Source organism: Symsagittifera roscoffensis, chromosome 7 (genome assembly GCF_963678635.1).
Source record: "Symsagittifera roscoffensis chromosome 7, txSymRosc1.1, whole genome shotgun sequence".
NCBI lineage: Eukaryota > Metazoa > Xenacoelomorpha > Acoela > Convolutidae > Symsagittifera > Symsagittifera roscoffensis.
In genome coordinates this window covers 44928974-44944405 of record NC_087068.1, presented here as the reverse complement: position 1 = coordinate 44944405, position 15432 = coordinate 44928974, and the positions used below count along the sequence as shown (strand labels likewise).

Sequence of the window (15432 nt, the reverse complement as noted above, 5' to 3'; positions counted from 1 at the left end):
ATGAAGCATTTTTGATTTTTTTTACAATTAGCTGACCAAACAATCATTAGTCCAAAAGCATTGTTTTCAACCGGAAAAAAATCGAAAACTGCATCAAATTTTTCAATAAAAATTGTAATCTTTCAGAAGTTGAAACTTTTCCTGCTTGATTCTTGAGAAAAAAAAAACTGCTCTTTTGTAAAGCGAAACATTTTTTCAATATGCAATGCAATGCTGCAGGATTCTTCAATACAAATACGTTTAATGTGATAAACCTGGTAATTTCACCACTTTTTGTTTGTAGTCATTAATGGGGTCATCTTACTAAAAACCACGGTCATCAGTGATCAGTTCGGATTTTTCTTCTTTCTAGTGAGGTTGGATGCAGAGGCTAAACTCTAGATTTTACAAAAGAGCCGGGTTATCTTTGTTTTCAACGGAAATTATGTTTAATTTCGAATAGTTAAAGTATTCATGGGAGTAGACGAACTGACGATAACTGTCAAACTTTGAAAATTCAAGTGCCTCTATTGATTGTAGATGGTAAGTGCTTCGGAAAGCGATATTTTTTCTGCTCATATTAAATAGAAATATCTTCAATTTTTCAGAAACGCAACTCTGTATTTTTTCTATTCTGTTCTTTTTCAAATATTTTTTTGGGAATTGTGGAAAGACTTCAATTTCCTGAACATTTTTAACTTCTTCTTTTTGAGACAGATCGCCTATCAATTCTGATTTGAAATCAATTTTTTGTTAACATTCAGGATTTGAGTCAACCAGAACTGCGTGTTCAGTTGGGATTTGCGAGTCCCAAAACTTTACAGCAGACATCGTTTCTTTTGAAAACACCGAACCCGATTTGTTAAGCTTCATTCTTTTCATTTTAACATCTATTGGACAAAGCAAAGTTTTTTTTAATTTGATTTTTATAGTTAAAACTTCGTATCTTTATTTGTGTTGATGTTTTTCTTTGCCCAAAGTCAAATTTTAAGAGTTAGGATTTAAGATTTTTTAACTCTTTGATCAGGTGTTCAATCCAAAGTTTCTAATGCCGATTTATAGGGATTTATCTGTTCAAACTAATTTTCCAAGCATTCGAAACACCATTAAATAGGTTTTTAGTTTTTAACTAGTTTTTGGTTTCACTACCTCGAGGATAGGCAACATAAAATTTCCAGTCCTGTATATTTCTATTTTTCCTTGAATAGAAAACAAAGTAGGGAACTGAAAAAAAAATGTTCAAATGTCTCACGGGTTAAACCACAGTTGTGGCAGCCGCCTGTACTTGATAAAATTGAAAACCTCGTGCCGTGACCAGAAAAACCTCAAATGTCATTTTCTACAAACCATTTTCTCCCAAACGTCGAATTTTTATAGACACTCTTCTGTTAGTAAACTGAATCAGATTACAAGCTTGGCAGCCCATTCTGTTTGATAAGTTGTACACTCGTAACAAAGGGTAACTACTCTATGTAGCATTCATCATAACAAATCATTAAATGTTGCTCAGTTTTGTGTGATTTCAAATGACTAGGCTGCCTATTGTGCTGCTGGCTACCAAATAAGTTTTTGCATTACTGAAACCAGCAAAAAATTTAGCTCTTTCCGATAAAATTTGCAAATTGAAGGGTAATTGCATTTTTGACAAGTCTGTTGAATTCAAATAATCTGTCCACTAAAATTTCATCATCTTCAATTTTTTCAGTTTGTACCGTATTTTCCTTAAACCATTACAGCCATCAGAAACGTTGTGATATTCATCTTCTTTTTAATATCAACTTTCCTGCTATTTTGATTCTTCAATTTTCAGTATTAGCAACAATTTTTTTATTGCAAGAAAAAAGAAGCAGCAAAGAGCAAGTGGAAGTGTATAAAAAGAAAACCATTGCTAAAATAAAACTGTATCCATGAATAAATTTCCTGTATGAGCCAGATATCAGTACATTTGGTCTCGGAACAATTTTTATTTTCAATTTTTATTTGCATTTGAAAGTAGTCAATTTTTTCTTTTTCTTTTATAACAATTTCACGAAAAAAATTAAAGTCTACTTTCTGGAACAGAAACGGTTTGTTTGAAAATGAATCAGTGTAAGAGCTCTTGAATTCACAAAAAAGATCATGGTATGTCGTGAAAAGGGTACCGTCTTTTTGGTTTTCTTTTCATTAAATACAAGAGTTGTATAAAAATTTGATGCACCCTCAAAACTGTACTGAAGAGTTTTTTGTCTTAGGAAAATTGAAGTAACTTTTTCTCATTGTTCTGCATTTTTTCTTTTATTAAATTTAGTCATTGTTGAAAGTTTTTCTTGACACAATTGAATTACGTATCTGTTTTTCGTGAAGGTTCAACAATGAAATTTCATGAAACTTAATTTTTTGAATTGTCTTAACTGTATTCCAGCAGACCTAAAATTGTACATTCAAATTTCTTGTAGGAGTCAGTATACATGAAAAAAAAATTTTCAAAAAATAATTTTTTTTCTAACATACATTATCATCTAGAACTTGTTCCTTTAATTCCAGTCGCTATGCTGTGTTTTTATCAAAAACTGTGGTTCTTAGTAAAACATGCAACAAAAGCTTGTCAGATATCGAAGTTTAATTGTATGAAGTAGAACTATACTCGTTTGGATTATATAGAGAAAAATAATCTAGACTTGCAAACGTTTTAATTTTCTTGTCTTAATGAGTATAATTGTGCCTTTTCCTCTGCGTGGACTAAGATCTAGAATTTGTCTAAAAATCGATGCTTCAGCTTGTTGAGTCTCCTAACTCTAGAATTTTTCGGACTGAGTAATGTTGATTTGTTGCTGTCAACATATGGAAGCGCATTAAAACCTCCAGTGAAAAATTTTTTGGATACACTACGTAAATTTTTGAGACTCAGGGACAATTTTTTCAAAATCACAGCCTAGCTTTTTTGACTTTGACAATTTTGTAGTCTATTGAAGTGAACCTAAAAACTTGAAGTCCTCTAGAAGAGTCAAGTTTGTTAATTGTACCAAGATTAGCGGACCGGACAATTCTTATTCCACCTACTAGTAAGCTATAAATACTTCAAAACTTTGCTTTTTGAATTGAGAATAAAAACTGTGTTCTTTTGTAAAATGAAGCTTTCTTCAGAATGGAAAGTAATGCTGCAGACTCCGCAAATCAACAGATTTTAGCGAGGTTAAGTCTAGTTTTTTTCTAATTTATGTATATGGTCATCAGTGTGGTCATAATACTAAAATTCACTGTTCTTCAGTTTAAATTTTCCCTCTTTTTCGGGAAAGAGTTTAGATTGAATATGTAGGTTGGTTTCTAGGTTTTTTTTTCAAAATCCATGTCGGTAATTTCTGTCAAATGGAACAACTGAGACGATTATTGCATCGACATTTTTATCAATAACAACCGTGTCACAGTGCCACAATTGTCCTTGTTGCAAGATAATGTTATTAGATTTCGTTTTTCCGCAAAACCGGTTTCTATTGCGTCGCTTCGTTGAATTTTATAATTCGTCGGGGGCCGAACATCTTCACTGAAGAGCAAAAGTTTGGTTGACATGCATGATGAAGGGTTTGTCTTCGATTGAACCACCTACAAAACCACTTCAGAACTCCTCTGAAAAAGGAGTTTTTCGTGTTTTCTAAAGAAACACAAACCAATTTGACGTCCTTCGTCTTTTTTCCATGTAATTTACAATTTGAACTTTCATGTAACTATGTATATGAAAAGAACATGAAAGTAACATGTGAAATTTTTATGAAAAGAAATTTTCATATCTTTCCAAATTTTGAAGGATTGCATTTGCCAATTGTATGACAAATCTCTTAAAAAATCTTTCTGAGTTTCATTTTTTAAAGTCATTTTCAGTACAGCTCGCCCTGTGAAATCCTTCCACCAGAAAATTTAGTTATGCAGCTTTCTCGTGATTTTTTTTTGTGCTGTGATTAATTCTACTTGGTGGTTGCAAAATTTGCATTGCGTTTAGGTCATTACGAAAGTTAGCAGATTTTTGACTGTGACCTCTGACAGTTTCGGGTAGACATTATTCCGTTTTTTTTTGAGAATGGCATTAAGAATACAGTTTTTCCCAACAGTAGCGATCCACCAACCTTTATGCTTAGATAAAATGTTCTGTTTCTGGGGGAGCGACAACCGTCGAAGTTCAAAGATTTGTATTGCCTCTCTTGGTTGTAGATGATTTGAAATTGTAGTTTTTGCTCTCATTTTAATTGGAAATTGCTCAACATTTCAGAAGCGCAAGTACTGTAGGTCTTTTCCATTTTATCAGAAGTACCTAAACTTTCTTTTGTGAATGGCTGAGTTATTTTTACTACCTGAATATTTTAAATTCCTCTCATTTTGACAGATAGCTCATGAACGCTTATTTTCAATTGACTTTTTGGTTACTTTCAGGATTTGAGTCAATCGCAACTACATGATTGATACTTGAGTTATATTTTCATCAAATCATAAACGAGTGTCTTGTTACATTTTTTTCCAGTATTTTTGGCTGAGTTTGTTAAATTTTTCCAAGTCAATTCCAGGGAATGGAGTTTGAAAAACTCTTATTATGTGTACACAATGTTGTGATTATATGTTGTTAAAAATTGAAAAGAGCACAAGCGATATATTGGACAACACAAATCATTTTAATAGTCATACTCCGGTCTTCACCATCTTAGTTTTAAGTTTTTTCCAATTTTAGTCCTCCCAAGATAGCAACATAAAAAAATGTTAAGAAAACAATCGCGGGGCGAGGGGGCTGTTCTTAATTTGTTGGAAGTACCCGTTTTTTTTCTTGTCAATCGTTAAAAATTTCTTTAAAAGGTTGAGGTGACATTTGTTGTTAGCTCAGAGATGACATTTATAAATGAAGTGTTCGGAACTCAAAGATTAGAGGTCAGAGATGTAGATCGTGAAAGCATGAAATACAGGAAAACCGAACGAGAAGATCCTTCCTGGGCTACCCTGGAAGGGTGACTACTCATTCCGGCTTCCAATCTCGGCTTGATATCCGGTATGCTATCGACGGGGACGTCGATGGATATTTTTGTCAGGGGAGTCGGGGTAAGACTTACCCACACTGAAAGTTTATTAATAAAAAAATTGAGAATAGCAAGAGAGACAGGAGATTTAGAAGCGGAAACAGGCGAGGACCCTAAGAAACCGGACATAGGGAGGGTAGTTGAGTCATATTTTAACTTAACGAATGAATACTCAAGTAGCATAATACTAACAGACAGCAATTTCATGCTCACAAATAGAACATGTGCGAAAGCAATCACAGCAGACATGAGTTTTAAGACAGCGTTAGCAGCAGATTTTAGGAGAGAAAATAAAAACATTGAAAATATTTGGAAGCAAAGACCAGGAATAGGGGGCGTAGCAGCCTTGCCTCCAGCGGCGTCACAGATACCGGGAAAGTACTTATGCTTCTTGGTGACGAGGGCGACGGAGAAGCGGCACGTGGACCCAGAAAATCTAGTCTTGTCCTTGACGAGATTGAGGGACTTCCTTGTGGAAAGGGAAGTGAAGGAGCTTTCACTTCCAGTGTACGATCCGAACCGAGGACGACTGCATCCACTATGCGCTGATACACGTAATCTTCTCCGAGACTAATATACAAGTGTACTTACATAAGAAATATTATTTAAGTATAGGCTGAGTTTAAGTTGCATGCAGGAAGACGTCATACTAAAATGTATATTGTATGTGATATGCGTGTTATGTTATGTTATGTTATGTTATGTGTTATGTCAGTAAGAACCTGGGTAAAAAAGAGTTAGTGACCCTGAACAACTGAATGACGATCTTAGGAATAGATCCGAAGTTTGGACTGTCCAATCTTAGGTCGAATTCCAAAACTTTATAGAAACTGATTGATTTTAATAAATTTTAATAGCAAAATTTTTTTATCTGACTGTTTTAAATAAATTTTAATACAAAACTAGTGTTAAGTTGACAAATATGATATTCGTGACCTTTTTTCTAGATCTTGATTGATCATTTAATCTCTCACTTGATTTCAAATCATCCTATCAATACTAAAATCAAACTTGCAAGAAGATGGATAATTTCAACTTGGATGAATTAATGGACCTGGCAGAGGCATATGTAGGACCGATGGTAGATGCGATCTATCTGAGGCTAATGGATCGAGACTTCGCTCTGGAGGACCCAGAGGTAGTCATGTTGCTGACCGCCTTGATAAACATCTTGGGGCATGATAACCGTGGGGACCTCCCCACGGAAGTCTTATTAATGGCAGCATATGGAGAAAGGGGAGTATTAGATCGCCCGAACATGAGAGTGATGAGGTGGAGAAACAGGGCTCTCTCAGGGATTGACTTGGCGAATGAGCCTGGATTGGGAAGTTCAAGGACCTACCAGCCAGGTGAGATGCCTTTGCCCACCAAGCCTAAGCCTGGACTGAGGAGGATGCATCAGGAAATGAACAGCGAGGCTGCCTCGTCTAGTTCACAACTGGGAGCAGCTGTGCCACCAAAGGGGATGAGAATAGAAGAGGAGGTTCAAACGAACGAAACCATGCAAGGTCTAATTGGGACAAAAGACGAACTGGAAAAGACTGGAAGGGAGCTGGACGAGATGACCAAGACCATGCTCAGTATAGAAGATGAGTGGGAGGTGCATCACAGGGACCATGAAAATAGGACGGGATGTAGAATGGACAGAGTCGCCTTCATGGAAGAGGCCTGGACAGTAGTTCAGAGGTACGGTACCCAGTCCATTTTGAAACTAGGTCTCAAGCGACCACTAATGCGGGAGGTCCCTGACAAACTCGACGAGTATGAAGGGAGATTGAGTGAGTTGTTGCTCGACTCAGCCACTGACGAGAGTGAGGCAAACTCTCCTATCAAGATGACGCCGCAAGAAGACAAAGGAGAAGTGGTATATCTGTCAAGAACCCGGAAAGAAACGATGCGATCAAAATTGGTGATTGACAACATTAATGAAATGAAGATGAAACTGGGCAGCATAGGGACATAGAGGAAGGCGGGAAAGACGAAGGTGGATCCCGAAATCTCGATAAAAGCTGTCAACTCATTGAAAAGAAAACGAGTCGAAGAAGCTACGGATTTGGGACAAGGTGATGATCGATTGCCTGGCACAGACAGGATGCTGACTGATGTAGCGATGGTGCCACCCATTCTCATGACAGGAATAAAGTCAACCGGTTACAAAACCGAAAAGCTTGACCGCACTGTGACTGGAGCAACATTAGAAATGGAAATACTCAGCCAATGTGGGGAGAGTACTATGAAAGACTTTAAACCGTCTCCCATGAACCATGGAAAAGGAAGTGTTGAAGGACAGCTAGTCGCAGTGGAATATAACCGACTGACAGTGTCGGAAACTGTTTCGATAGATGAACCCGCCAGTAGATACATGGAGATGTTGGAGTGCAAAAATTCGGCCAGAGGACACTTAATTGCTCTGGAAGACCAAAATGCCATGGAAGGTTATTTGGAAACGATGATGCAAGGCACCACCCTGAAGCAGAGGCATACGGGACTCTGGTATCGTCTGAGATGCATGCAGAAACGATAGAGCAGTTAGTGAGCCTTCCATGGAGAGCAGTAGTGTTACGGTACTTCGAGGAAGGAATGAGAACCACGCCGAAGATACGCGCTCTGATAGCAGTACCTTATGTGAGAACTGAGCTACAACTGAGGTTCGCCTGGTGCATGATCGGACTGACTCGTGGGGAATATGATTCAGAAGAAAATAAAAGATCAAAGGAAGAAAAGGTATTCTTAATGAGGAGCATGAGAGATCTGATATCTCAAGAAGGAGCAGCAGTAGCGTGCGCGAAGCGGAGAGACGCTCTCTGTTTCGTTTGATTTATGATAGAGCAGATTTCAGTGCCAGCACTGAGCACTTGTGTCCAGAGGCTAAGAGAAGGCGTTGAACGAGTGAAAGCCTTGCTCTTGCTATCACTTTTGGATATATATCAGAGCAAACCAATGCGAGTGAACATGAAAGAACCTGTGGAACTAGAAACCATGAGGAAAAAAGACGAAATAAGGAGATTCTCAAAACAAAAAGCTGAGGCTCACTAAGGAATCCATGGGAGCACTCCCAAAATCCAGTGAATACTGTGGACCAATCAGAAAGAAGTCCTACAGTTACGTGTCCGGAATCATAGGGATAGTGTACAACCCTTTACGAAATGAGGACATACACGATTGCTTCTTTGATTACGAGCAAGCAGTGTTGCTAAGATTCTGGACGTCAAGAATTGCGACGATAAGAAGCGCTGCTACTCAGCAAGCCAAGCTGGTGTTAGTCTTGGAGGAAAAGGTGACTGCACCTTCAGTGCCAAAATTGGACAACCGGGTAGAATTTGGATTGGGATTCTCAGACGAACTGCTGAGAACGAGTTTGATGGTAGTGTTGGAACTGATGAAATCATCATGGTGTCCGAGTCCCAACGCTGACTCAATTTTACGTGCAACACAGGACGTACAAAGGGAACTGAACTCAGACTGTAACCTGCGTGGTCTGAACATTATCTATAACGTGATGACAACAGCCTCTAAGAGCAACGGAGAAGACAAAGTAGAGTTGCCTGGCTGGGGTCCAGAGGACTAGGTAGAATCTGGTAGCTGTCTGGCAGAAGTCTGTGGACTGGAAGGTCACGGAAGGTCACGTCTGTGGAGGTCTGGATTGCGTGAAGACCTTGGAGAAACAACACAAGCAGTTGAGAATTTTGTTTGGGAACACTGTGATGAAGGCAAAAACAGAAACGGAGCTGATTGCGGACTGCCATGGAGGAACCGAGGTGAATCTAGTGACTGCACTAGGATTCTACACCATGTTTGGTTCTTTAGAGTCACTATTGAATCTAGAACAGAAGCATGAGATGGTCACGGCCATCAGTGTAGAAGTGTTCCCAGGAGTTTTGCAGATCGAACAAAAACACATAGGAAGGTGGAGGGAAGCGATCGAGGCGGAAATTAACATCCGACACAGTGAGACATATCGCAGACCGTCGGAAGCGCGATAATTAGTGAGATCAACATTAGCTCCAATGTGCAAGAACAGATACCCAGTGCATTTCGTAGCTGTGGATGTGAAAAGTACGAGAACGATCGTGGATCAAGCCTTCTCGGTGCCAAAATGCGTAAGAATAGCGAGAATGTCAGAAAAGTCTTACGAGTTACTGTGTAAAATATTCTCAGCGGTTCCGGAGAGAACTAAAGAAGAATTAGAGTCGATACTGGGAAGGAAATTCATGGGATACGCCAGTGGGTTTACCAGACTCCATGGGTTTACCAGACTCATCACGGCCCATAACGATAGTGATAGTGGGAGTTATGATGGCGATACAATGGCTGGAAGCTCATGTGAAGGAGAACAATAGACAGGAGGCGCCAACGAGAGAGCAATTGCAGAAATTGGATTGTCTAAAAGACTTAGATATTTTTGAGACAATGTGCAAGATTCTGAACATTCCGATGGAAGTAAAAAAGATATGGGCAAGAAGACGACTGATGCCATGATTTAGAGCCAACATGACTGCATGGTTGTACGAATATGCCAAGAAGCATATGTCGAAGCACGGCAGAGTGTACAATACGTATCATCTGGACATTGGAGCAGAAGCTTTCAAGCGAGCTTTCGTAACTAATCGGAATGCAGTGACCACCGCCGTAAAGAAAATCTCCAGGATGAGTGAACGTGATGGAAGGGAGAAAGAAGAGACGTTGAAGGAAGATTTGGAGAGAAACGTGACGTTGTGTCTCCACAACAGCTTCTGTAGGAACAGAGAATCTTACCTTGATCCCCTACCTTGTTGTAAACAAAGAGTAGAAGAGCAGAAGTGTTGGAGGACTGCTTCCAACAGCGTCAGAATAGCTACCGACATGTTGAAAGACACAAAAACTGAAAGTGCAGAGTCTATGTCGCAGGAGGAGAAGATGGAACATTGACAGAATGGCCGAAAAACAAGATGCAAAAAGAGACGAAATTAGAAGAATTTAGAAGTTTTAGAACTTCTAAACGACGAAAAAAGAAGAAACAAAGAAGTGATGAAAGAGAAGAAGTTAAAACTCAGAATTGTTTTGTATGTGACAGAAAAACTCAATTGAGAAACAAAGCAACCAAGTTGTAATTGAAACTGAAAGAAAACATTCAGTTGAGTTTTGAACAATAAAAGAATGTGTTGCATTTATAAATTTGCTTTTTGATTTTAGTTAGTGGCTTTAGAGACAGTTACTATTTATTTAGAAAGGCTTGAGTGAAGAGTATTTTTAAATATTCCAGCCTGCATGATCGTTTTTAATCAACTAGGACGATTGATCACTTTGTGGTGACATGAAAGGCTTGGGTAATCTCTTGAAGAGGGAGATTGTTTCACTGTCCTTTCTAACCACAAAGTTCTTTGGTTTTAATATTCAGGACCAATAACAACTAAATTTCCGAAGGGAATAAGCCTAGTAAGATAATTTTAGCTTGTTGGTTGGCAGGACTGTCCTGCAAACTAACACCTTTTAACACCTAGGAGAAAAAGTTTTAAATCAGGGCATTGACATTGGAAGTCAGAAAAAATGTTTTATCTTAATTCATATCCTCGAAAGTGCAGATTAGTGAAAGAATTTGGAAGGCTATAGTGATGTAGTATGATGCCATTTATATTTTGCAGTGAGTCGAGATGACGTGGATATAATTGATTTAGTGCATTTTGTAAATTCTGTTCAATGGCACTCTACCATTTTTAGGAAGACTACGAGATTCAATGGGGACATTGACCGGGCTGTCCGGGGAGTATGTGACATTCGACCAGAACTGACACAAAAAGGCCAGTTTGAGTTATTAGCCGCTGATCTTGATAATTGGCAGTTTTAACAGATTAGCGATGTTACTGGGACGATTAGACAAACTGTGAAGGTCAGAAAATTCTGGTATTTTAAATTTTTAAAATTTCGAATGATGACGTCAGATTTTCCGAGAAATGTCAAAAATCGGCATTTTGGAAGAAATCCAAAATAAAATAGAACAACGATAGAAGTTGCGAAAACGACAACGACGATACTTGCGAGAAAAACGACGATAAGAGATAGAAGAATACAACAGATTATTAGCAGAGACCGCTCCTAGTTGCAACGATTGTGTCGCTACAATCGTTGCAAGGCCATTCACACTAACGGTGAAGGGTGGAAACCAGCCTTCCGGAGAGGAAATAAGGGTGTTATCTCCCCGGATTCTTGGGACTTGACCTTGAACCATTTTAAACTAACTTTTAGCTTCCTGGTTATGTCCTGAATATTGAATTTAATTAACATCTGGATTCATTTTCTGACGATGAGAAGATAGGAGATAAAGGAAAGAGTTGATCCATCTTCGATGGAGATGATGATTTTTATCTACTGAACAAAAACAATCGTAATATAATAAATAGTAGTAGCCCTGTTTTTAGGAGTGACCTCGTGGTCTGGGGATACTGAGACCCAGCCATGAGCTCACTAATTTTGCATGTAAGTAAGTTAATTTGAGCGTTCTGGTCGAAGCCGGAGAACAGTAACGTTTTAGTCGACCCGATATTGAAAAGACCACCAAAAGAACTGGCTTTGATAGAGACGGTGAAAAGCATGTAGAGATTTGTTTAGACGCTCGCCAGTCGTTTTATAGCTTAGCTTTATTTTCCGTCGATATGTACTTCTGAACGAATGTTACAACTTGAATTCTGCTCGTCATAATAAATATATAAATAATTAAATAAATAAATAAAAGTGATTAAAAACTCTAAAATGAAATCTACTGCTCCAGGTTCAAGAGTAAAAGGCATAGAGTCAAAGACTACCTTGAGTGTAGTAAATGGAATTGTTCATCAGTGAGTTGAAGAGTGTTGAGTTAAAGTCGAGGTCAGTAGTCGAACTATGTTTTGGCTTACATGTTCCGCGGAGGCAGAGAATCGCACTTCTCATTAGTGAAAACAATATTCTTGTTCTTACCCAGTTAGTAGCATCCGATTGAGTGCAACTTCTTTTCAGGGAGATGAGAAAGACAACTGCGATACCATTTTACTCGTTAACGGAGAAGCCCCTCCAAGACAGCTATAAACCAGAGGTGTGAACGAACCTTGCTCTATATCGATAACACGTGAGCGGTACATGTTGATCTTCTCTTGCTCATGTTTCTTGTAAACGGTTATCGGATTTACAGCAGTAATGGAGAGAGCGAGCGGGTTGAAAACCCTCACGTCAAAAAATGCTATCTGTCCATAACTCCAAAATCCAATAGCAGAAACGTCGAGACGGGTTCCTTCGCTGGTGTTTCCTCTGATGTCCGCACCTTCAAGAACCGAAAGTAACGAAGGTTCGGAGTTAACATCAACACAAACTTGCCGGGCCACCCCCACTATTATGTCCCGTAAATCATTGCGACGTTTGATCACAAAACCGCTAGTGGAGCACCGAAGTGCGTGACTGTAAGTGTAGTCGGCTGAACAGACACACTTCGTAGGGAGGTTGTTGAGACGAATGGCGTATCTCATCCGAACCTCAAGCAACTTTCCGGTTCATGCGATTAAACGCATTCTCAGCATCAATTTAGAGGCAACCTTCTGTCTCCTTGTCCTCATAAAGTTGCTGCATAGCATGGACAGTCGCTTCTATCCCACCGGCATGACCCGCACATGTTTGCAAGAGACCCATGACTTCTATAACCTCATCGCGCATCAATTGCATGATCACAGAGCTGATGATGCGTCTGAAAATGTCTCATATTTCCACCGGTCTAATTCTCGGATTCTTATCGAGAGCAACAGCACGGGCAGCAAGAAAGGACGCGATAGGAGCAGGGTTGACAATCTCAGTGACTAACCGCCTCCCAAACCTCGCAAGACCATCGCACAGTTCGCGCGATTTGGGGAAGTTGTTGGAGCAGATCATACGTCGTGCATTCAAACCATCGACACCTGAAGGGCCAGCACTTCCACGAGCATAAAGGGCAGCAGTTTGGATGTTCTCAGCAGTTATGTCATTAGCAATGGTAAGAACAGGATCATCAACCGGGCATAGAGAAGACTACCCTGCTGAATGGGTTCCGACTTAGGATGCTTCTCTCTCAGGGTGCTGACAACTTAATCTGACATCGGCAATGGTTTGCTCACCGTATCAAGGGAACTGATGGCCGTGTTGTACTTACCCGAATGGATGAGAGCAGAGAAGAGCTTCGGGTCCCGTGGCTTCTGCTTGCTTGTTTTCATTGCATGGCAGAAGATCCTTTGAATTTCATCGGATTCTTTCAAAAGACCGTCGACATCACCATCATTCCATTTGACTAACCTCTGCTGGGACAGTTGACGTGGTCCCGGCTTTTCGAATTCTTGGATGTTTTCTGAAGGAGAAGTACAGGAAGCAGAGAGAAAGCGAATAAGGAAGATGTAGCACCTGCCGAATTGCTGTTATAAATTTCAAGCAGCCGACTCGTTTCTGCAACAAAAGCTTTACCTGCATTACCAGACGGGAGCGCAAAAAGATTTTGTTTGTAGTGTGCAGTTTTCATAAATGTATGCTCGAGATTAGCGCCATCTAATGTTTTTCCATTCAGCGTTTTTAACTTTTTTGGGTTTGTAGGGCTGTAATCAGGCAGAGATCTATAGTTCCATAACATTGGGTCTTCAAGCTGCATACTCTCCATCGCTTGAGTAAGTCCAGAGGACAGACCCATGTTGTCGTCAATCATCTTGTCCTGCATCTCTTGTGTGAGTCCGGAGGAATGCGATTGGCAAATCTGGCAAATGAATGCTTCGTCAATTGGTAGATTATTCACAGCTGCTTCGCTCGTGCCCGCGCAGCTGAAGTGATACCATCTAGAGCATTGTTCACACAGCACTCCGCGGCTGATGACAGTTTTCCCAAATTTGCATGATTCTTTCCCACATGGAGCGGGGTCATCTTTGCTTCCGATCAGTTCACTTGCAAAACGCGCTCTTCGCTGCTTCGTTGTTATCATTCAAGGTTACAGGAAAAATATTTAATAAGTTTATCACAACAATTAGGCTAATCGCATGAACCGGAAAGTTGCGCGTTGAGAAATATCCAGGTTATATGCCCAAAACTCTCTCCTTTCTTTAGCAACACTTACAGAAAACCCTCTATGATCTTCACTGGCAATGGCATTTTCTCTTCCGAAGAAGGCACCACTCAAGGAGATAGCGCTGCAATGTGCATGTATGGGCTAGGAGCTCTACCTCTGGTCAACATGCCTGCGGTTGCCAAGCGCTGCTTTTACGCTGACGATGGTGCTGGTGCTGGCGAGTTGTCCCGGCTCCACGAATGGTTGGATAGTCTATTGTCAATGGACCAAACTATGGCTATTATCCGAATTCGGACAAGACGTATCTGGTTGTGAAAGAATATCTACAAGAAGCAGCCAGCGCCCTCTTTTGTGACACACGGGTCCGCATCTGCACTGGTCGGAAATATCTGGGAGCGTTAATTGGCGATGATCTTGGGAAACGCCAATACCTTCAGAGTAAGTGCGAGAAGTTCTTCGATATGGTAGATAAGATCTCTACTATTGCACAAAGTGAACCTCATGCGGCTAACTCTGGCTATGTTGTCAGCCTTCAAAGAAAGTGGGGTTATCTACAGCGTGTTTTGAACGCAGAAGATGCCACTTTTGACTCTCTCGATAGTACTGTTAACAAAAAATTTGTCATAAACCTGTTCAAAGGACCTGTAAATACTGATATTCGGGATTTGACCTCACTCTCTGTCAGAATGGGTGGTATGGCTATTGAGAAGCCGAACAATGATGTTGCTCTCACATATCAGAACTCTCAACAAAATTTCACCGAGCAAATCTTGAAACAAGAAGTCAGCTTATCCTACGAGGAAGCACAAATAAGCAAAGCTGACATCAGGAGGCAGAATAATGAAGCACATGAAAGAACCAAACTTTCCGCTCTGAAAAAATCAGGTACCGAGCTGCGTGCCATGATGAAGTACACCAATGAAAAAGGAGCCAATCATTGGCTCACCAATAGGCCCGACAAGGAGAAAGGCCTGGTTCTCAGTCGCAGTGATTTCAGGGACGCGATTCGTATGAGATACGCCATTCGTCTCAACAACCTCCCTACGAAGTGTGTCTGTTCAGCCAACTACATTTACAGTCACGCACTTCGGTGTTCCACTAGCGGTTTTGTGAGCAAACGTCACAATGATTTACGGGACATAATAGTGGGGGTGGCCCAGCAAGTTTGTGTTGATGTTAACTCCGAACCTTCGTTACTTTCGGTTCTTCAAGGTGCGGACATCAGAAGAAACACCAGCGAAGGAGCCCGTCTCGACGTTTCTGCTATTGGATTTTGGAGGTATGGACAGAGAGTATTTTTCGACGTGAGGGTTTTCAACCCGCTCGCTCTCTCCAATACTGCTGTAAATCCGATAACCGTTTACAAGAAACATGAGCAAGAGAAGATCAACATGTACCGCT

General features: G+C 40.1%; 1 protein-coding gene across 1 annotated transcript in view; it reads right to left on the bottom strand.

The window, feature by feature from the left end:
- Window positions 1-13990, bottom strand: part of LOC134851144 (mitochondrial import receptor subunit TOM40 homolog) — a 62883-nt gene extending 48893 nt beyond the window's left edge. Inside the window, exon 1 of the mRNA XM_063867097.1 lies at window positions 13967-13990. The gene's annotated coding sequence lies outside the window, so the exon portion shown is untranslated. The remainder of the gene's footprint in view (window positions 1-13966) is intronic.
- Between the last annotated feature and the right edge of the window lie 1442 nt (window positions 13991-15432).